This window comes from Oryctolagus cuniculus, chromosome 12 (genome assembly GCF_051225735.1).
Source record: "Oryctolagus cuniculus isolate XC-2025 breed Fujian yellow rabbit chromosome 12, ASM5122573v1, whole genome shotgun sequence".
Classification (NCBI taxonomy): domain Eukaryota; kingdom Metazoa; phylum Chordata; class Mammalia; order Lagomorpha; family Leporidae; genus Oryctolagus; species Oryctolagus cuniculus.
This window is the reverse complement of record NC_142878.1, coordinates 70549269-70571320: the sequence shown is the minus strand read 5'-3', so window position 1 is coordinate 70571320 and position 22052 is coordinate 70549269. Positions and strand designations below refer to the sequence as shown.

The window sequence follows — 22052 nt, the reverse complement described above, 5'->3', positions numbered from 1 at the left end:
TTCCTGGGACATGAAAGAAAGTGTGATTTTTCTCAAAGAGCTTCATCTGCACTAGTTCTTATGTGCCAGTTCCCTGACTGGGTAAAACTTCTAACTTTATTTTTAAGTACAGACTCCAACAATAGGCTAAGTAATTGTAGATCTTCCTAAGGCTTTATTATATGTACCAACATATTGAACTTTTAAAACCCATATTTCCTTCCCCATAAATATATGTTGAAAACCTTACATCTCAGCATTATGTGTAGTGGGAATGCATACATTTGGGTTCTCCCCCCTCCCACAGCAATCCTGAATGAAAAGAATAACAAACCAGAAAAAAAAATTGCCAATGCATTGGTGACAACTTCTCGATGATGGTCTGATTCCTATAGACAAAAGGATTCTCCCACAATCACAACCAAGAAAAAAAGCATGGTTCATGTGATACACAGTCAACTTTAATAATATAGTTCCCATCCTGGAGCCGCTAATGCTGGAACAGCTGCAGCTCTCACTGTCTTTGCTGATGGGGCCCATAAATACTCCTGGGAAATGGGACCAAGATACATAATGGATCTTCACCTGCCAAGATCAGGGAAATGAATATCAACGGCAACCAGACACAGAAGCACTTTTGGGTGGAGAGTGATGGATCTTGCCATTTGTCCTGTGCCACTATAATCGTGGACAGAAAAGTCTCACATGGAAAAAAAATGATAGGAGAAGCTACTGCTCTAGGACACTTGGGAAGAAGAGTATGTCATAATTATTTGGCCAAAGAAATAAAAATGGAAGAGGAATGTAACAACATGATTTAGGGTGAGGGAAAAAAGGTTATGATTTAAGAGTATACCCATACTGAGCATATTATTTCATTCAGTATAGTTTTTCCCCTAAAGATGACTGTTTTATTGAGAATCAAGTGTAAGAAACGTTAAGGAGACAAAACGTTTCAGGGCGGTCTATGTTCTTGGAAGCACTTCAGTGCTGTGATGAAAAAGTGGGATGAGATATTACAAGACCCGAGTTCAAATCCTAACTCCGTCACGTGATCTAAGAAAGTTACTACACTTTCCCAGTCCCTCTGTTTCTTCTTTCATAAAGAAGCAAAATCATAGTGCCCACTTCATGCAGTTGTTTGTGGGTTTTTCTTCATGACATAATCAAGATATAAAAATCCTAGTATGGTGTCTGGAATTTAATAAGCACATGAACATTCAGTGTTCTATATTGATTGGTACTATTTTCTCCTCTTCCTCCTCCACCATCATCACTCTCCTCATCCTCCCTCACTTCCTCCTCCATCATCATCTCTTCACTCTCCCCTTCATCCCATCATCATCTTCATCACCCTTCTCCACCTCCTCCCCCTCGTTGTTTTCTGGTGTGCAGAGGACAGAGACTACCACCTAACTCACACCAAAACACCAGGCCATTTCTGTTGTACACAGCAAACTCTAAAGCCAGAATTAAACAAACAACAAAGCTTGGCTACATCATCTATAAGCTGCATGCATCTAATTCATGTTATGATTGCTTGACAAGTAATCACTACTGTAATGGATATCTTACCGGGACAAAAGAAGAAAACAACACAACAAATGGGATAGAAAACATTGAGTACTATGAGACACAGAACCCACAATTAGGAATAGGTACAATCCATGTCGTTTGTGAAAAGATGAAGGAGTAAGAAACTCAGTTCACCCAAGGACTGGGTCTTTTTCTCTCTTCAGTCATTTGTGATCTCAAGCTAAAGGCTGCTTCATTTCTTTCTGTACCTTTTCAAATAGAATACATTCTCAAAGTATAGGATGAATGGGGCCTGAATGACAGGCTCCTTCTAATTCTGTAACTCTAGCAGTTTAAACTTACCAAGCATAGTGAGTCTTTCTTGCGGTCACTTAAGGTTGGGGCAAGCCCCCTTTTATCTGGAACATACCACAGCAATTCGGCAAGGTCTTTTGGCAGGGGTGCCCCCAGACCTGGATGAGGGGGCCTGGCACAGGTTGCAAAACAACGGAAACTTCCTGTTCTGGGTGTTAACTTTAGTTACCACAGCCAGACAATGCTGCCAGTGGTGTGGAAGAAAAAATTGCTGTAGCCAGCTGTGCTGTTCACAGTCGGATGGGTTCTGTGTAGCTCCAAATGGTGATGGAGCCAGCAGCCTGTTGTAGCCAAGGACAGGATGATGGATGATCTACATACTGTGTCCAAGTAGAGAGAATGGCAGGAGTTCACTTCAGGGTTGTTAAAATGCTAATCTGGATGAGTTAACAAAAGCCTAATAGGAAAGAAGTTTGAGAAATAAGTACACCTCATGTGGTATCTGGGTGGACCACTGATTTGATCGCCCTTGGCAATGTAAATGGTTGTTTTTTCAAAGTAAAAGATTAGTAGTTTTCTTGGGAAAAATAGAGACAGCTTCAATTATCAGTCCTCCGTGCAAGTACAGCCACTTCAACAAAAAAGTGCCAGGGTATGCTGCCCAGAGCTTTGCGACTTTTGTTCTCTTCATGTGGCATGGGAAGAAATCAAAATACACTTTTTTCCCCAACTGGAAGTTGGCAGCTGTTCACAAAATAAGCAGCAACCTAAGACACAGGCTTTGGTGGATTTGAACGCTGTCTCCAATCACATAAGTCAGAGAAAGTGAGATCTCCCACTCTAATGACACATTCAGTCCGTGAATTCTCCTGATAGTATACTGCATCATTCATTTATGTCAAAGGCAAGAAGTCTGAATCTCTGTAAATATTTGGTGTGGACCATATTGCTTTAAAATCTCTATAGGATAAAACAACAGGCTTCAAAAGAAAGGTGCATATTTACATTTCTTGTCAAATGATCCCTTTCATTATTCTTTTTTTTTTCTTCTAATTCTTGAATTCTTGCTCAAGTTGGACATACAGAAACATGACTGGCCCACACAGGGTTGGAACACTGGCTAAGACAACTCCTGGCGAAAGGACATGTAACCAACCAAGACTGACTGGCCTATGCCAATGGTCTCTTGCTTCCTCAAGAAATGAATCTACAATGTGCAGGCTGAAAGTGTATTAATCGAAATAAAAGATAATATTTTATCTTGTAATATGCTAAGGAAGGAGTTCACCTCCTATGGTTACACTAATAATGGCTAGGCATTCGGCCAGGCTCTTAACTCTGCAGAAAATATATCAGAAGAGTGAAAAATGACCCTATTTCAGATGCATTTTTCACTCTTTGTATCTTAGTGAAACTCACATGCAAGAACAATGACTAAGCTAATTACCATGGGTCATTAGGATGGAGCAACAAGAAGTGAAAACTTCTCCAGTCAATAAGTCCTTAACAATTATGGGCATCTTTGTGAATCACAGTTCTAATTTTTGTTTACTTGTCCATGGCCTCTCAGGGGATAGGAGCTATCCCGTATGATTTAGGGAGCCACTTACCCCAGGCACAGTTACTGGACAGAGCCTTCCTGCACATACAGCAAGCAAGTGAACTGAAGTCCTCTGGATTCCCAAGTTGCCCTCACTCTGCGGACGAACAGGCTTACGTCACAGCCATCTTTCAAATCCATCAAACCAGGGGAGACATGACCAGATGGTGCTATTAGAGGGCACCAGAAAAAAAAAAAAGGCAGAATGCCCACAAATCTAAATCAAACTCAAGTTAACCAGCTGGCTGGTGATGGGGAAGTCACAATATTCCTGGTATACTTTCCTGTATCGTAGAAAGGTTTCTCAAAAAAAAAAATATATATATATAAGAGGTTCTGTATAGTAACACGCCCAGTAGACACATGAGGTCAGGTAACAACATTCTGTAAGATCCAGTAAGAAACCATAGCTGGTTGTTAATCTATCTAAATGTGCCAATGGAAGAAAACCACACATTTTGGAAATCTTCGGGTAATCTATTTAACCATCTTTCCGAGAGCATGTTCTAGACATCCAAATAAAAGCTCAGACACTAACTATCAAAAAACAACTCAACGATGGCTGAGCTACAGTGTATTTATCTCAAGATGTTTAGGTTCATGGCAATAGAGACCCAAATCTCAGAGCTTATCTGGCAATTTTTATTTATCTAAGCCAGAGTAAATGTTTGTGTAATAACTGCCAGCTTGACAGAATTTGCCTGTCACTCACTACATTAAACCTGACTACACACAACTTAATTTCCTGAGTTAGATACCTAAGAGAGCGAGAGGGCTTTTTAAACAGCAGGAATAAACCACCACCAAAACCTATTGTTTTCAACCACCAAAAGGATAGTAAAATCCTCCCCCGCAGCTGTCTGAGATAAGATTTCTCAATACTGCCTGGAAGAAACCTTGAAAATTTGCCTCCAACAACTCTTTCTCCTGTTCTCAGGGACACAGACCCAACCAGTTTAGAAAAAAAAAAAAAATGTGAAACCATCTTCCTAGGACTTCACTCTTGAAATAAACAAAATAGTCCACTCGATTGCCCAAATACTAAGCGGTGGGAACAGCAACCTTGCAAAGCACCCGTACGCTTTACTGAAGATCCAAAATTTTTCCTAGCCAGAAGTTTTGGGGAGAAACTGTCCCTCCAAGTCATCGGAAACAGTGGGGCTATTTTTGGGAAAGCAGGCGATGCAGTGGCAGACACAGGTCCAATGTCTGTTTACAAAGCCTATGCATTTAAAATAAAGATCTACCGTCCTTTCTGTGGGAAAATGTGCCAGCTCCGAGCGGCGAGGGGCTGGGATGCTACACTCACTGCTCCCCTGAAACCGGCGGTACCCCTGATTCACGCCGGTCCTGGAATCCACACACCTAGCTCCCCTGCATTCGGCTTTTTACAAGTTCAGCTCCTAAAAACAATCACCTGACAGCAAGGGTCCCGAGAGCCAACTGAGCAGCGATTTTTCAAACCCAGTCCTCATGCACACCTCCAAACCCTGGTGCCCTTTGCTTCCAAGCCCAGGGTCCCACACGGAAGAGGGGGCTCTAAGCCCTTCCTGGGGGACCCGAGGCGGGCTACGTCTGGGTTTCTGCGCCGCTGTGAAAGTTTCCCTACCTTCCTGCTCGCCATGCCCCCGCCAGCGCAGCCGACGCCTCTCGCCGCCGGAGCAGGGGCTCATGCAAAATTGACTCTTCCTTATTTGTTTCCATCCATAATTGATGGGCAGACGAGAACGCAACCCATCTCTGCGCCGAGCTCTTGCCTCCTGGCGGAGACCCCGACCGAGGCGCTTCCGCGAAGCATTTCCAGCCGAGAACAAAGCACGGAAAGTTGCCGGAGACAAGTGGCCAGGAGCAGAAGCCCGGGGGGCCGGGTGGGCGGTGGGGTGGGCAGCCCCGGACCCCGGAGCCTGCTCGCCTTCCCCGGGCGCGCGCTGGGCCAGCAGCAGGAGAGGAGTGGTGGGCAGCGACCCAGCCCTCAGGGCAGGAGCGAGAGCCGGAGCCAGGGGGGCGTGGGTGGGGAGGCGGCCAAGTCACCGAGCCCCCGCCCCTCGCCAGCGGTCCCACCCCGCAGCTCTCGGACAGGTAGCGGCGCCCGTGGGGTGGCTGCTCCGACCGGACCCAGGCGATCCAGGCGTCCGATCCAGGGCCGAGCCTGCAGCCGGCTCCTTCGGCCTCGGCCTGGCTCTGAGCCGCGAGCTGGGAGCGCGGGGGCCAGGAACCCGAGGCGGCCCCGACAGCCCCTGACAGTGTGCGAGCGAGCGCCGGGCTGGCCCTGGCTAGCGAGAAACTTTTTCTCGCCGTCCTCACCCCTCGGCTGTTCCACCTCCTTCTTGGAAGGGGGCGTACGATGGGGGAGGTCTTGGGCGTCCGCGGGCCCCTCCCCCAGGCGCTGCCAGTTTTGACGGCTCCGCTAGACCCCCGTGCGCGTCCCTAGCTCTGCTGGCCGGAGGGCGGCTTGGAAAAGCAATCGGCTCCTTAGTGACAACGCACACACGCGCGTGCACACACACCGGCGGGGGTGGGGGGCTGCGTGCTGACTCTCCGAGGTTCTAGGTCCCACCCCATCACGCTCGCGGAACATCAGCAAATTTGTAAAAGACTGTCTTACCTCATGGGGGGGGGGTGGCTGCTACAAAATAAAATAATGATAATAAAAAGCTTGTCACGCTCCGGGAGGAAAAAGCAAATAAAGGCGAAAATGCAGAAAAGAAATCCCTCGGTCTCCTTAGGTGTCGGCGTCCTCGACAGAATCCTGAAACTCGCCACCACCCGGTCTTGCAGCGGCTGCTGCCGCGGCGGCGGGACGGAGCAGGAGCAAAACAAACCGCTGCACAGCAAATGGTGTAATTCGATCCATCTCCAAGTCAATCCATCAGGCGAGCCGCGCCGGGTTCCCTCCACGCACTCAGCGGCTCCCGGCGCGGGTCCCACCCCCGGGAGCCGACGGCAGGAGGCGCGGGCGGCACGGCGCGCTCGCCCTCGCCCCAGCGCCGCGGCCAGCGCCGCCTGGAGGCCCCCACCCTGGCGCCGCGGCCCCGCTGACCCCTCGGTGGCCTCCGCGTCCCTCCTCTCGGTGTGGCTCCGCTGCGCGCCCTCCCTCCCTCCCCACCTCGGAGGAGCTGCTCCTTCCAGCGCCGCGCCGCGCCTCAGTCTTCCAGCTCGCGGCGGCCGCTGCAGCCTGCCAAGCAGCCTTAGCGCTTCTCCCCCTCGGTCCTCCTCGCCTCGCTTCTCAGAGCTTTCCTCCAGTCACCAGAGGACGACCATTGCAGCCCGGTGGAGCTGCGGGCGCAGCCGTTCCGGGAAGTTCTGCCTTAGTTTTCTGGTGTGAGATTTATTATTTTTTTTTTTGAAGCACATCCTTAGCAGCCCGCCCCCGCTTTACCTCCCCCCCCCCCCACAATTTCTCTTTATAACCACTAAGCAAAACAGCTGGGGAGAAGCAATCAAACATTGCTTTATCTTTATAAAATACAGAAATTGCCTCCTAAAAATCCCATTTCTCCGTTGAATGAAAGCCATTCAGTACAGTATAATTTTGCAGGCTAATGAGCCGGTTTTACAGGCAAGTGTTTCGTGTAATACGTTGTGGGAGAAATGAAAATGTCCTTGAAGTGACATCATTTAAAATTGACTGTCAAAAATGAAAGGGGGAAAAAAGTCATATATTCCTAAACAAGAAGGATTTAATCCAAAACTTCATTTCCACGAATGCTTTATTAATTTCCAGTGGAAGTATGAATTCCTGAGGGCTCTAAATGGCTGGGATGAACCACGATGCTCCGTTTAAAGAAAAAGAAAGAAATTTTTTTTTTGCCAAACTTTTAATTTTCACTTGAGTATGGTTAATCACGGTGAGAGCCGAGAGGACACAGAAAAAGGTCTTCGTTCCCTCCATGGTCCCTGCCCCCCCCCCCCCCCAAGTTACATGCCGATGTTTAGGGAAAAATACCCTGTTCTGTGTTGTTTCTCAAACTTCCTCCTCCAGCTTTGGAAAGGAACTCAAAAAAGGTCACCCCCCCCAAAAAAAAAACTGCTACCCGACTCATCCACAGAACTGTTTCCTCACTCGTTCGCACTTTGTGACCAAAAAGAAGGGGCCGGGGGAGGGGAGGGCTCTTCAAATATAAACCCTCTTCCTGCCGGTCTTCCTCTTAGAAGAAAAAGGGTAGGGGGCGGAAAGAACAGTTTTGGCAACACAGCCCTGCGATGTCTCTGTTGTTGAGCCTTTTGTTGGCTGGCTGGCTGGTGTTTGCTGGTGGTGCTGGGCTCTGACATCACTGCAAGTTACTTGGCAGTCAGGCCGTTCCCCAGCCAACTTCTGACCCAGAACTGCTGGGCCTGCCTGTTTCCTGGCATCCCTTCCTTCCGTGTTTTCTCCATCCAGGGAGCAAGCCCCGCCGCAGCCAGAGGGCCCTGTGCCTGGCATGAAGATGCTAGGGAGTGATCGCTGCCTTGATGAGCAATCACATCGCCATCCACCTGGCGACATGTCAGTCACTGGTGAGTTGTCCGGTGTCTGTAGTAACAGCAGAGAGGGAGAAAGCGCTCATCTCTCCAGTTTCCCGACTTTTTGCTGAAATTCCGCCATGGCCAACTTTACAGAGGCCATCCAGAGAGTGCGGTTTACCCTACCCTGAGTTCTTAAGTCCAGGAATAAAAAACTTTTAAGTGCCGGAAGGATTTGCTGATCGGTCTTTTCAAGCCATGGACTAGATGCAATTTTCAGTCTAAATATCCGTCTAGACCCCAGAGTCCATCCTGATGTTTGGTCTGCTGTGGAGGACGGAGGTAGGGAAATAGGCAATCCAGCCACAGAAAGGAGACATGGTGTTCTTTACAATAGTCCTCGTAAGGATTTACCATAGCCCTGGTTCTGAGACTCTCAATAGGAAAATGATACTCTTTTTGTTTGGACTTCGGTAGAAAGAAGCTTAAGGATGGCTCACTCTTCATGCAGCTGCCTCGCTGGGGGTTTCCATCAGTGCTTGGCCCCATCAGTTGATCACACACACTCTTCACCCCTTCCTCATGCCCACCTTCCCTTCTCCCTCCCTTTTGCTTTAGGTGCCAGCATTGCTAGGTAGTTGCGGTTCCCCACTGTGCCACACTGATTCTTGGTGCTTCAACTTTCTGGGGGAACTCTTTCTCTGTATTGTCTAAGGCAGTGTTTTTTTTTTTTTTTTTTTTTTTTTTTTTTTTTTAAATCTGACAGGCAGAGTTAGAGAGAGAGACAGAAAGAAAGACATAAAGAAAGGTCTCCCTTTCTTTGGTTCACTCTCCAAATGGCCGCAACTGCAGGTGCGCTACACCAATCTGAAGCCAGGATCCAAGCGCCTCCTCCTGGTCTCCCATGCAGGTGCAGGAGCCCAAGCACCTGGGCCATCCTCCACTGTCCTCCCAGGCCACAGCAGAGAGCTGGACTGGGTTCTGGGACCAGAACCCAGCGCCCATATGGGATGCTGGCGCCGCAGGCGGAGGACCAACCATGTGAGCCACGGCACCGGCCCCGTCTAATGCAGTTTAATTTCTGTCTTCTTGTATTTTTAACACAAGAATTGGTTGACAACGTCCACAAGTCTGTTATCCTGCCAGCTCTGGGTTGGGTGTAAGTGCCTCTCTCCTATGTTCCTCTAACAAGATCCCTGATATAATGTAGGAAATTGACAGCAAAGAATCTGCTGAGGATGTCTTCCCACTGGACACTTGCTAGCGGCAGGGGTCTCGTTTACCTGGACAGTCCCAGTGCCTAGCTCAGTGCACCCAGTAAACACGAGCACAGGTCTGGTCATATAACCTACAACTTTCTCACACTCTCTTTCTACGCTATATTAGACAATGTAGTCATCTCTAGGTTGAACGCCCCTCCAGAGCAGGGATTTATTTACCAAGTGTCCCCTGGGCATATGGGCGAACAAATGAATAAATGGAGATACTGGACTTTTATCATGCCCAGAAAGGAAATCTAGATTATACTTTAGTGTTATCTACATATGCTCCCATCAGTGGCAAATAGCAACTTAATTTATAATCTAACTTTAAACATAAAAGTTATCCAAAAATTTTCAAGAATTTCTGCAAGTAATTGTCAATAAAAAATGTATCAATCAATAGAAAATACAGCTCCTTAACTATTATGGTTATTAAATAAAGAGTTAGTGCATAATATGTGCCAAGCTCTTTTCTGAGCATTTTATAAATATTAACTCACAACAATTCTACAAGGTAAATGCTATTATCATTATTATATAGGTGGCTTATGGATTTTAAGTGACTTGCCCAATGTCACACAGATAGTAACTAAGTAGGATTTGAATCCTACTTCTTACTAAATTGTAACAGTTAATAGCAAGGTCATAGTTAGCAGCAGTAGTTAATAGTGAAGTCATTGGAATATTAGACAGCCGGGATGCGAATACACACTTTTCTCACTAGATTTGTGACCTGGGGTAATTTATTTAACCACACTGTGCTCCAGTCTTCTGATCTGTAAAACAGAGATGATAATAACAATACCTCAAATGGATGTTATGACGATTGAATGTGATGTGAAGTGTTTAGCATCTGACATGGAGCACAGCAAGCCCAGAATGAACAGTAGACCAGGTTTTTATGGATGCCTTGAAGGCAGTGGAATCCTGGAATTCTGCAGCATTGGATTAGAAGCTTAATCACTCCAGCCTCACTTTAAACGAGAGACTCAGGACAAAAGGGCATGGTACACAAAGGTTTGCAATAAATGTTGTCCCATTCCCTCTCCTTCATTCCCTTATCTGTGTGCGTATGTCTATTAATTCAGGCACACACACTACTCGCTATATAGTTGATATGAAATAACACTTTGTGTGAATTTTAATGGATCATATAGTTTAGGATGTAGAAGTCCATGTTTCAAAATAAAAAAAAAAGTTTTGAAATTTCAAAGGTAGCAGCAGCTTCTGTGATTGCTTTAATTTGGAATGTACATATAGTATTCCTTGCATTCGCACATTACAAAAAGTAAGTGCTTTTGTGGCAAGGGATTGCTTCCAAAACTAATCTGAGCTCTCCATGACATGATAAATCATTAATAATATAGACCCAAATCTCAGCATCTGCATAGGCACAGCTGGCCTCCTTGTGTCAACAGTATGCATATGAAAGTGACTCTGCCAAGATATTTCACTTTAATGAAAAATATTTATCATGGTAAATCTTAAACCTCAAGATTTTACTGACATAATTCATTTCTATTATTATGTAGTATGATAGTATACCACCACAGCTAGGCCTATGTTTGGAATGATAAAAATGTGCTTTTTTAGTAATTTTGATTGCTTTACCTTAGTGTGAATAATTTTTGGTTTTCACTCTAAGCAAAGGGAATGCACCACACATTTATGGAAATAATAAATCAGGTATTTATCTAATTTTGCTAATGACTCCGCAGGTGCCACTGTGTGGAAAGACACTGAGTGCTCAAGTGAAATCAAAAGAATCAGGCTTTTACAAAATATATTGTTACTTCCATCAGAAAGATGGAGAGCAAACAACCTCTAATAACATGAGCCCTTTTGAAAATAAACAAGAGATCTGAATGTTATCACCATCTTCTCGAGGATCTTTTGAACAAAACTGAAATAAACTTTCTGGAAGGACGGTGCTATAAAAAGACACCAAGTCGGCCAGTATGACTTATCTGTGCTTACATGTACATTTTTTAAAAAAGATTTTATTGTATTTATTTGAGAGGTAGAGTTGCAGACAGTGAGAGGGAAACACACAGAGAGAGGTCTTCCATCTGCTGGCTTACTCCTCAAATGGCTGAAACAGCTGGAGCTGAGCTGATGCGAAGTCAGGAGCTAGGACCTTCTTCTGGGTCTCCCACTAGGGTGCACAGGCCATAGCAGAGAGCTGGACTGGAGCAGCCGGGACTAGAACCGGCACCTGTTTGGGATGCTGGCGCCACAGGCAGAGGATTAGCCTACTGAGCCATGGCAGCGGCCCTCTTACATGTGCTTTAGAAAGGAATACTTAGGAGAGAGGAGTGCCAGCTTACATCTCAGTAAAAAGGAAGCTGAGACCCCAAATTCTTGACTGAGTGATCTTCACAAATTTACAGTGACCATGCTTCTGACCTTGAAGAATTGGGGCTGAATAATATGTTGTAATTACTATAATGCCTTAACAAAAGAAAGTGGCAGAGAATTAAAACCTTTTATTTGCTTTCAAATAATATACTTTAAAATTTGTTTTTAAAAGCAAACCTCGGGGTGGGCACTGTGCCTGCAAGTGCCAGCATCCTATATGTGTGCTGGTTTGAGAACTGGCTGCTCCACCTTCAATCCAGCTCTCTGCTATGGCTTGGGAAGGTAGTGGAAGATGGCCCAAGTGCTTGGACCCTTGCACCTGCTCAGGAGACCCAGAGGAAGCTCCTGGCTCCTAGCTTTGGATTGGCCCAGATCTGGCTATTGCAACCATTTGAGGAGTGAACCAGTGGAATGAAGATCTTTCTCTCTCTCTACCTTTCATTAAATAAATCAGTCTTTTTTCAAAAAAAAAAAAAAAAAGTGCAAGCCTGCTTACCTAATCTTTCTTTCTTTTTTTTGACAGGCAGAGTGGACAGTGAGAGAGAGAGACAGAGAGAGAAAGGTCTTCCTTTGCTGTTGGTTCACCCTCCAATGGCTGCTGCTGCAGCCGGCGCACCGCGCTGATCCGATGGCAGGAGCCAGGATCCAGGTGCTTTTCCTGGTCTCCCATGGGGTGCAGGGCCCAAGCACCTGGGCCATCCTCCACTGCACTCCCTGGCCATAGCAGAGAGCTGGCCTGGAAGAGGGGCAACCGGGACAGAATCCGGCGCCCCAACCGGGACTAGAACCCGGTGTGCCGGCGCCGCAAGGTGGAGGATTAGCCTATTGAGCCACGGCGCCGGCTCAGTGCTTACCTAATCTTATTTTTGCTTCAACCAATATTAAAATTCACACCAACAAAGGGAGAAGGAACTTAGCTGGATACCAGTTACACCCCAGATACTGGCTAGACACAATAATATCACTTAACGCTCATGATAGGTCTCTGAGTGAGACCCCATCTATGAACAAAGTATCCCAGGCTTGGTTATGTTAGCTATCTTGAAAGGATTTTCAGCCCTAGAGGTGTAAAGACTAGACTCTAACACAGGTCTGTTGGCTTTCAATCCTAATTTTCTTTCTATTAGTAGTCTATGCCATGAAAAACATAAAGACCACAAGTTTAAGCAAGCATGTCTTGAAGCAAAAATATTGAAAAACTTCCAATTAGATGCTCAAAACTAGGCTAAAAATTCTGCTCCAATTTCTAACTTTTTGATAGTTTTTGTTTATCTTTAAATATAGTGGCAGGATCTCTGAGATGAGATTTACAGCACAGTTTAAACCTCTGTTCATTATTTTTATGTATTCTTTTACCTTTATAACTGAGCGAATCATTCAGAAACTGTAAGAAAAACACTTATTTAACAGCATGCACATTTATTATAATAAACCTGATTGGTTTAGCTGCAAATATTTCTGTTAATGATTGAGCTGTATGATCACCCTTTTCCACACTTTCCCCAAAATTTTAATCACCAAGCGCTCTATATGCAAAAAAGTTTTGTTCATGAGAAGTATATTGCCAGACACCACTAGTGCCACCTACTGGTTAAAAAAAAGAAGAATAGGATTCTGGGTAATTTCTATCCAAATAAAGGTACTCAAAGGATACATTTTTTTCTTTCTTCTTTACCTTCTCAGATAGGATACTTACTATTACTTTTTAACATTGAATATATGGTGGTTATACTCATAGAAAATTATATTGCTAATATATTAGAGGAATGAAGGGTAATATGTGTATTGGGCAGCAAGAAGTTGATATTCTGGGTGTAAAATCAGTAACAAATACTATTAGCGTTCAGCTGTAATAACAGGAATTGTCTAAAATACCAAATGCCCTATTAAACTGTGGTGCATTGGCAAGGCCCATCAGGACACAGGGTGATACATTTGGCTAACAAGTATTAAAATCTTTGGTGTTGGATATGGTACCACTGAGTCATCAGTGACACAAATAAGGTGACAGCAGATGTGATCTCTGCCAGTCCCAGTTACAAGGGTTTCATTATGTACCAGGAGGAGGCTCGGGAGAGACTTCCAGTTTGTTTAAACTTTGCTTAGTTCCACGAAGTGTTCTGCCCAAGATTTCCTTTCCCCCAAATCCCTCTGACCTTCGAACCTATCGTCAGTTGCCAGACATCAAGCAAAAGCAAGTCAGGCCTCTAAATTTACATGATCAATTGCTTGCCAGGTTGGCCCCAACCAGTGAGGTAGATTTAAACACTGGCTGATTCATGTTACCACCATCCGTCCAGGATGCCCTCCTTGGTGGCTGTCTTCAGGAAGCTTGAATTGTTGATCTAGGTTGAAAAATCACTTCAGACGCATTCTTTTAAGGAAAGCCTAAAAAAGGAGCCTCATGGAATTTGCCATCATCTGACTTTGTGTTTTAATTACAAAGCCAAAAGAACTTTTCTGGAAAAACTAGAAAGGTCCAGAAGAACTATTTAGAGTTGTTCTTTTTTTTTTTTTTAACAATATCAGATACTCATTACATTAGAATATTTCTATGTCATAGCTGTATTCAGTTGTTGACTTTTCAAATCTTACTGAGTTTAGATCCATGCACACATTGTGTATATATGTGTGATTTTTCCTCCAAGAGTTCCTGTTTGAAGGTTGTATGAGTTCTTTTTGCTATATTAAAATCTTTGAAATTATACTCACAAACTACCCTGATATGTTTCTGAATTTCTGGACCATAATTACAAAGTAAACAGATTCATTTCTCATCACAATTTTTAATTAAGAATTCCAGTTATGCAATTATTTGCTAATGAATAATACCTACTCAGTACCAAAGCATACTATTAAACATGTTTACTTAAAGGTATGTTTTCTACAGTCAGTTTCTGTGGGTCACTTTCTCATTTGTAAGCCATCAAGCTCAGTAACTGAAATATAAAAATAAGAGGAAAATGCCTATCTCCTATTGTTGAGGTAGATGGGGGTTCAACAAACAAGGAGAGTTTATAATGGCTGGAAATAAATTAATAATAAAATCTAACTAGTCATGATTTCAACTCTCATAGACATCAAACTATTGAGTCCTACAATTTATTTTTTGTATACATGATTTGGGTAGGCTGTTCTATTGTTCAATTGTCAAATAAAAGGGAGAAGTAGAGGAACTTATCTGCCCCATGTTTGTTTTTTATGTTCTGAAAAAACTACTCCACTTTGGGGTATTAATACCTTTTTAAAGATTCTCTTAGGAGGTTGGTGTTTGGTTCAGCCATTAAACTGCTACAAGGGATGTCTGAGTCCCATATCGTAGTGTCTGGATTCCAGTGCTGGCTCCACACTCCATTCCAGTTTCCCGCTCATATACACCCTGGGAGGTAACAGGTAACGGATGGCTCAATTACTTGCATCTCTGATAACCATGTGGATGACCTATTTTGAATTCCTGGTTGCTGGCTTCTCTTCTGCCTGGCTCCACCTTGGTTGTTGGCAGCATTTGGGGAATGAACCATGGTATGGGAGATTTGTCTGTAACTGTTTCTCTGCCTAACAAATAAATAAACATAATTTTTAAAAGAATTATTAAAAATGTGCTCTTGGATTCAATGTACTAGGAAAAAATGTTTGCTTTTGACTTATTTGTTAGCTTTTGTGTTAAAGTACAAAAATTATAAATAAGCAATCCAATAGATAATCCATTCTGATATTAGGTAAATGTGCAGCCTGCAGAGTGGGGACATAGTATTTCTAGAATTTGGAAACAAAGTTAACCACTTCAAGTTAAACTGCTTAAAAACATCCCAAAGCAGATCTTTCTGCAATGAATCTGAGACAGTGAACTCCAAGGGAATGGAGACCTCCCCAATCAAATTAGAGCATGATAAAATCCCATCAAGGTGACAAGGATATATCCTCAGCACAAGAATGTAACTAAAGTGGAAGGGGGCAGGATTATTCACTCATTCGTTCTTGCATACATTCATTTCACCATTTGTTATTAATAGCAGCAATCTGCTTTGTGTAAAGCACTGTGCAGAGATAGATGAGAAATACCTTGCAGGTAGACAGCAACTTAAAATTCGAAAAGCAGTTTTATCATTCAGAGGCCTGGCAGGGAACAGATGGCACACTAGACTTGGGTCATTTGAAGAGCCTTTCATAAAGGCACGGTTTGTAAAGAAGGGGAAGGCCACAGGGTCCAGTCGCCCTGGGGCCTTCCCACCTTAGAGGAAGGAGCAATTAGTGGAACCTGAAGATATAGACAATGTTGGAGACCACCCCATTGTTGCAGGAGCTGTAACCTATAGGGAGTCTCAGCCTGGGTGATCTATAGGGCGTGGGGCTAAGGAAATAAACATCACAAGCTACTCTCACTCCTGTTTCTGATCTCCTGCTGGTTTCCCTCATGGGTTTAACCTCACTGGAAGCCAAAGTGTAAGGCAGGTAGTCCATAGGTGCAGTCCTTCAAGGTCAGCCTCAGAGGGAACACAGCAGGGAGAAAGGGGTTGAGAGTGGATCTGCTAGACCACCTGGGAATTCACTGATTTTATTTTGGTTCTTATAGAACATTCTGTAGTAGGAATCTTCCTTTGGCAAGTGAGATTTGTTAATGACAGCCTAGTTACATGGCACAGCCAGACCTTGAATCTGTGCCCTAGGAAACTATGTCTGGTGCTTATCACACTATCTCCTCATTCTATGCTGTTTGAACTTCCTTATTGCATTTATCTCATCACGTGGCTTTACTAACATACTTTGTCATGTATCAGTCTGAGCTCCTTCAGAGAGTAAACTAGGCCTTTGTATCATTGCTGTCCAGAATAGTAGCTGGGACAGGAACCCTGGAGACTTTTGATGGATGGAATAATGAGTGAGAGAGCGTGCACCCTAACTGGAGAGACAGATGTGCAAGGAGCTACCCCCACACATGGCAGAATGCTATAAATACTAAATCCAGAGGCAGAGGAAAAGTGCTGTGGAGGACTAGGACGTGCAACAATGGATAATAGAAAGAGCTGTAAATGATGTCATGACAGGGGGTCCTAGGAGCTGAATCAGGGACATTGAAAAGGAATGCATCCAAAGGTAGGGACTGCATTGAAGACATTGTTAAAGTGGACAGCACAGGCACGGCTTATTTGGGGGATGACTTCCTGGAGGCAAGTAGTGGGAGATGTGACAAAAACAGGATGCGATCATTGTATGGAGTTTCTGACTTGGCATGAGCTGGCGTCTGAATGTTTTTTCAGGTGCCTAGAAGAGACAGATTTTTGAGGAAAATGTTATCATAATCTCGGTTGTGCTTTTAGATTGCTCTCAAAGCAGAGGGAAGGACAGCTTACAGAACCAAGAGGCCTCAACAGTACGGATGCTAGTGCAGGGGTCAAAAACAAAAGAGGGATCTAGTAGGAGTGGAAATAATGGAAAAGAAAGCACGCGCCCAAGAAGACACAGTAGAGCTCTGGGGTGCTTGGGTGTCAGACAAGACGAGGCACAGGGTTTTCCCAGCTTCTTAGGCTGGCCGAATTTTAGAAACACTGACTTATCATACAAGATAAAGACACAGGAGGTGGAACAGATTTGCATGAGGGGATAATTGAGTTTGGTTTTGAGTAAGTGGAGTTTCAAGTGTTGGCATGGTGTTCGTGAGAAGATGCCCAGAAGAAAATGAGAAATTATTGTTATAATTATAGCTAGTAGACAGGGAAAACGTAAATCTTAGAGAGAAGCAGAGTAAAATCTCAATGAGCCAAATATCTACCAGGAAGTGAGAGGAAAGCTCGTTTTCCTCTTGTTAGGCAGGTGAGTCCTGCCTTGTGCAGTCGATGGGCTCAGGAGCGCTGGGGAGAGAACCTTTCATCCTTCACACTGCTGGCCTCTGCCCTCTAACACGGAAACCACACGGCAGGGGAATTAAGAAGTTAGTCCCATTCCCTAGTCAAGGCTTACAGACACAGGAAAATGGACTGCCAGTTCATCATGTCTTACTAATATCTTTTTGAGTTGACTGTTCAGTCATATACTTTCAGTTCACCACTGGTTCAGAAAATGTTGATGGCTGCCCTCAAAACTTGTGAAACTATCCAAAATCATTATTTTACAATGCTCTTTGGTTTTTCTTAGGGTAGTGTAGATCAGGAAAAATAATTCAAAATTACTTTAGCCATTTTCTCCCATGTAAAATCAGGTATCCTAAGGCTCTGATCATCAATATTTGCTTTTAAAGACCAAGTGAATTTGAGGAAATTCAGTTCAATGGTTTCTTCTCTTACTTATCTCATACAACATGGACATTGTCTTTTTAGTTGATTTGAAATGTTAACATGAAATACAATAGAGAGTGGATCATTTCAGAGAAAGAAATCACATTTTGACAGCTAGATGATAAAATACTGTAAGAAAAAAATTGTTAGGTCACTTCCAATTCTCTTTACAAAATTCTGAAAAACTAAAACGTGATTTTAATTCTTCAAGTAGTCATTTTTTTTAATTTATTTTATTTATCTAAAAAAAGGTTTGCAGCCGGCGCCGCGGCTCACTAGGCTAATCCTCCGCCTAGCGGCGCCGGCACACCGGGTTCTAGTCCCGGTCGAGGCGCCGGATTCTGTCCCGGTTGCCCCTCTTCCAGGCCAGCTCTCTGCTGTGGCCAGGGAGTGCAGTGGAGGATGGCCCAGGTGCTTGGGCCCTGCACCCCATGGGAGACCAGGAAAAGCACCTGGCTCCTGCCATCGGATCAGCGCGGTGCGCCGGCCGCAGCGCGCTGGCCGCGGCGGCCATTGGAGGGTGAACCAACGGCAAAGGAAGACCTTTCTCTCTCTCTCTCTCTCTCACTGTCCACTCTGCCTGTCAAAAAAAAAAAAAAAAAAAAAAAAAAAAGGTTTGCATGTCCTTTCTTAGATTTACCCCCTTCTTTGCTTTTTAAATTTATTTATTTATTTGAAAGAGAGAGAAAGTGTCTTGCTATTTCACTCTTCAAGTGCCTGTAACAGCCAGGGCAGGGTCAGGCTGAGGCCAGGAGCTAGGAACTCCATCTGCGGGTCTCCTACGTGAGTGGTAGAGACCCAAGTACTTAAGCCATCACCTGCTGCCTCCCAAAGTGCACGTTAGCAGGAAGCTGATTCAGAGGGAGAAGCAGGACTGGATTCCAGGAACTCTGATAATGGGATATGGGTGTCCCAAGCTGCGGCTTAACCCACTACACAACAACGTCTGCCTCTGAGTTTTCCTTTTTATTTAGACAGAAAGGTTATGAAAAGTGGGTATGGGTAATATCAGAATTAGGATATTATTTAATAGTTAGCTTAATTTTGAAGTCACAAGACTTTCAAGAATATTTATAATATAATAATTATAGCACTATAAAAATAACCCCTTTTTTCTTATTGTGGTTAGTCTTTTTCAGTTATATAAGGTAGGCCATTTTAAAACAACTTGTAAGTTTTCTAATGACTAGGGGAGAGAGACAAAGATTGAGAGAAAAACACAGAAGGAGAGAGAGAAGAGAAGTCAAATGAGAAATCTAATTAAATTTAATGGCACATTTCCAAGAAAAAGATAAAGTCTTTAGCATCGTCTGCAGTTTCGATTTCTGAACTGTAAGTTCTTGAGTTGGCAGGAACTTCATTTTTTTCTTTTCCTTTATTATTTGTCATTAATTCAGGGAGAAATAAAATAGATATAAGTATCTGTTAATTTCATGCAAACTATTTCAAATTACAGAGTGTCATAGAGTGTATGCTTAATTACATAAGCAACCTTTGTATTAAAAACATCACTTTATTACCCTCTATAAACATTTTATGAATCCGTTTAGTTTATGGTTAAATTAAGAGGAAATGAAAAGCAGGGACAAACTACAAAGGATCCTTTCCTCATCTATCAAGCTGACTCCATTAGAACTGTAACTTAGTGTATATGTAACTGAGCCAGCCGAGATAGAGATGGGACACATCTATACTTTTATTATTTAGTCAAATGTTGAAAAAGCGGTGTTTAGCTTTTGATGAATATTTAACACGCCAGCCAGCTCTCAGGATTCCATGTCAGCTGTCGGGTCTGGGGCAGTTTTCAGCTAAAAATTGAATTGCCCGTCTGGCCTCCTGAATTTCCTCTACTACTTTCCTTTCTCTGATATTCCGTAAGTTGCAGAGAGACAGGCAGAAAACCGCATCTTTTTCCTAGTCTCTTACAAATGCTTGGTAGCTGGAAAAAGACCCTGGCATGCAGGCAGTCCCCAGCTGTAGAAGAGATAGGTTGCTCTTGGTTTAAGGCCACAGGATTGTGGCTATCCAGTGAAGGTTTCTGACCATCCATAATAGTCGTAAGCCTTGAGGGCTTAATAGAAAGCCAACATGTTTCATACTGCAGCACAGACTCTGGCCTTGAATTAGCACTTCCTCCCTTTGTTTTCCCAGAGGATTGGTCTCTGGTAAGCCTGTACCTGAGAGGGACTGTGAAAGGCACTGGTTGGGAAGGCATGCTCTGATTAGAAGATGATTCTGTGGCTGAAGCAGGAAATGGAAGGAATGGTAAAAAGAAAAAATCAGGAGAACATGAATTCTAGATCTCCTTTCCAAAAATTATTAATTGCATACCATCTATTTAATGATTTTATCAGCTAAGTGCAAACAGCACAGGTGGTGATACTCTGCCTAGCTTTGCGATCCTAAGCATTTTCAGTTTCCTCTCTCTTAATGTTGAGATAATCTTTAACTTCTTATTGTCAGCAATAAAGTAAATGATGTTTGTGAAAACACGTGGTAAGTTTTATAGGTTAAAACTGTGAGGACCTCTATTGAGGGTACACATTACTGAAGGCCACAGTGCAACCTGATGGCCACGTCAGAATCACCTGGAAGTGCTTTGTTAAACTGTGTGTGCTACACTAGCCTCTATGGTTATCTTCCTAGAATTGTACCTATGAAATACATGAAATCTGTTCTCTTTGTAGTAATAAAAATCTTTAAAAATTAAAAAAAATCTTGATTACAGCTGTGAAAAAATTAGAATAGTCTAATTCTTACATATGATCAAAATGTAAACCTCTAATATAGTTCTTTTTAAAGTTTTATTTATTGGTTTTCATTTTATTTGAAAGGCAAAGAGACACACAAAGAAACAGAGTGGCCGTCTGTCTACTGGCTCACTCCCCAAATGTTCACAACGGCCACGGCTGGGCTAGGCCAAAGCCAGGCATATGGAACTCAATCTCAGTCTCCCAGGTAGGTGGCAGGGACACAAGAAAACGGAGCCATCATTTGCCTCCTTCCCAGAGTGCACACTAGCAGGAGGCGAGATCCTAAGTAGAGGAGCTGGGACTTGAATGAGGCTCTCTGATATGGGATGCAGGTGTCCAAGCAGCAGTTTAACTGCTACACCAAATGTACCTCCCCCAATATAGTTCTTACTTGCAAAATATGAGAATTTATTTTAAGGGAAAAACTATGAATATTAGTGGTCAACTGGTATTATAATTTACTATGATTTTAAAGGTGATAGCTAATGCAACAAGACAAGAAAGTGAAATATGGGCATCAGTATTAGAAAGGGGAAGAACACTGTAAAATTACTTGAAAGAAGAAGAACTTTAGCAAGGTTAGGAGTTTACAACATAATACCAGAATCATTATCTTTCCTACATGACAAACACACACAAATGCTATTTTGTAACAATGGGAAAAATACCCAATTCATGAGAGTAAATTAAATATAGATTAAGACAAATTTGGGAAGAAATGTGCTGAATATATATGAAGAAAACTATACTGTTCTTTGGAGGAATATAAAAGAAGATTTGAATAAATGGTCAAATTTTCTTCTTATATATAATGTCTCAATGTAATAAATATATTTATCACTGCTAAGTTAATTTCTAAATTCAGTGAAATTATGATGAAATTCCCAGTGCTTTTTTGTGGGGAGACACAAGATTGCCATAGACGAGCATTAAAGATTATGTCCAAAAAATGTAAATTTTGTCTATTCACGTAATTGTTTATATTTTAAAGCTATAACAATTAAAATAGTGTACAATGATGTGGGAAGAAGCGTCCAAGTCAGTGGGCCAGAATCAAATACAGATAAAGAAATAAGTGTAAATTATATCAGCATTTCAAACAACACAGAGATAATAAATTAATGAATTCCCAAATTTAGATAACTAATCATTTTAGGGGAAACTGGAATCATGATTAACACATCATTGCTCATAAAATATATGAATGGATCAAATATCTAAATTTAAAAGGCAGATTGTAAGAAAATTTAAGTAAATATTTCCAAAAACCTCAAGTAGGGAAGCTCTTTCTAAAGAGGACACAGAACTAACTATCATAAAAAAGGTTGATATTTTTATTATAAAAATTTATATTTTATGAAAAACACAACAAATTTTAAAATACCAACTAGAAATTATTTGCGATGTAGGAATAAAATGAGTAATATTCTTTTTAAGATAACAGGTATACTGAGATGTAAGTGACATAAAATGTTCACAATTTTAAAGTATATAATTTAATGTTTTTTCATATCTATGGTGCTATGCATTAATCATTACAATCTAATTTCAGCAC

General features: G+C 42.8%; 1 protein-coding gene across 21 annotated transcripts in view; it reads right to left on the bottom strand.

The window, feature by feature from the left end:
* Positions 1-22052, bottom strand: part of SEMA6D (semaphorin 6D) — a 665819-nt gene that overhangs the window by 49710 nt on the left and 594057 nt on the right. For 12 of the 21 annotated variants that reach the window (XM_051822410.3, XM_070054136.2, XM_070054145.2 and 9 more), the window contains exon 1: positions 6015-6407. The exons of 2 other annotated variants lie outside the window; for them this stretch is intronic. The gene's annotated coding sequence lies outside the window, so the exon portion shown is untranslated. Of the gene's footprint in view, positions 1-3419; positions 3580-5018; positions 5737-6014; positions 6408-22052 lie in introns of those variants that run through there. 7 more of the 21 variants (XM_017348055.4, XM_002717873.6, XM_017348061.4 and 4 more) reach the window with 4 other exon arrangements.